This window comes from Bison bison, unplaced genomic scaffold (assembly GCF_000754665.1).
Source record: "Bison bison bison isolate TAMUID 2011002044 unplaced genomic scaffold, Bison_UMD1.0 scf7180017864527, whole genome shotgun sequence".
Lineage (NCBI taxonomy): Eukaryota > Metazoa > Chordata > Mammalia > Artiodactyla > Bovidae > Bison > Bison bison.
In genome coordinates this window covers 11,191,165-11,192,403 of record NW_011495078.1, presented here as the reverse complement: position 1 = coordinate 11,192,403, position 1,239 = coordinate 11,191,165, and the positions used below count along the sequence as shown (strand labels likewise).

Genomic DNA, 1,239 nt, shown 5'->3' with positions numbered 1-1,239 from the left:
CGACACACAAGATCTTCTGTTATCTTTCGCTGGAGAACATATCTAAAAGTGATGGTTTCGCCCACTCCGGCGACTTCGTTTTCCTGGGTCTCTCCCACGTGTACACGTTATTCAGCTTCTGTTCATTTTCCTCCCATTAATCCGTCTCTCATCAATTTAGGGATGAGGCCAAAGGGAAGGGAAGAAGGGATGTGTCCTCTCTCCTACATCCTTCTCCATCTTAATAAGAAGTTACTGATGCATCTCCCACTCAGAAGACTATGTACCTTGGAGACTCACCCAGTGGTGATCGCACAGGGCCAGGTGGTCAGTTGGTGCAGCCAAGTAGGGACAGATACTCAAAAGGGCCTGCAGAGGGTTCTGAGGGTCTACACCCCAGGTCTAACCCAGTTCTATCAGCCACTTTTGCTCAGGGACGTGAGACTGACCCTGACCTTGGGTCTTTCTGGCTTGACCTGTCTGCTGCCTGATCAGGAGAGGCAGGGGTCCCCCTGGGTGTCCAGGATCAGTAAGGATGCTCCACCTGTGGCCAAGAGAAGCAGAGAGAAGAGGGGTGTGTGTGAAAGGCAGAGCGATCTGAGCCTTTCTCCCCAAGTCCCAGCGAGCCACGCCCTTCCCATGGTGCCTGGAAACACCCACCTCTGGTGGGCTTACCTCGCTCACCGAGGATGATGCCAGGGAGCCGGGTGGAACCTGGGTCAGCTGCCTTCCCAAGGGCCCTGGGGCATCAAATGTGCCCCGAGCAGTCTCCCCGCTATAGGGATTGAATCAGTTCACTGAACTCTTCTTTCCTTCACCCACCTCTGCAGGGAAAAAAAAAGAAAGAAAGGAAAGAAGAAAAAAAACCACCCGGGGTATCAGGCAAGGTGATCTCCCTGCCACAGGCGGAGCTCAGAGCTCACTCAGCCACAAGGCCTCCCACCTCTCGAGAAGGACGGAGTGGGGGAGCGTTGCTCCAGGAACTGGTCTCCCCTCTCTTCCATTTCTGTGCCCCCACAGGCAGGCCTGTAGGCCACAGGTGTGACTCTCAAGCCACCAGGGTCAAAAACCCTCCAGCATTCTCCCCGCCGATGACTTGGGAGTGAAGTTCAGCAAGAAGGGCTTTAAGGGGACCCTGACGAGCTCAGGCTGGGGGTGAGCAAGTAAGGGGAGCTTCGCCTGGCTCGGGATTTCCTGGGAGTATGATCCAGGCTTTAAGGCACTTTGATGGAGCCCGAAAGCCTGTTTGCAGCCCTGACT

At 55.0% G+C, this 1,239-nt stretch overlaps 1 protein-coding gene across 1 annotated transcript in view; it reads right to left on the bottom strand.

Moving 5' to 3' along the window:
• Positions 1–324, bottom strand: part of LOC104982170 (G-protein coupled receptor 183-like) — a 6,564-nt gene extending 6,240 nt beyond the window's left edge. The window contains exon 1 of the mRNA XM_010831491.1: positions 280–324. The gene's annotated coding sequence lies outside the window, so the exon portion shown is untranslated. The remainder of the gene's footprint in view (positions 1–279) is intronic.
• Positions 325–1,239: the final 915 nt, after the last annotated feature.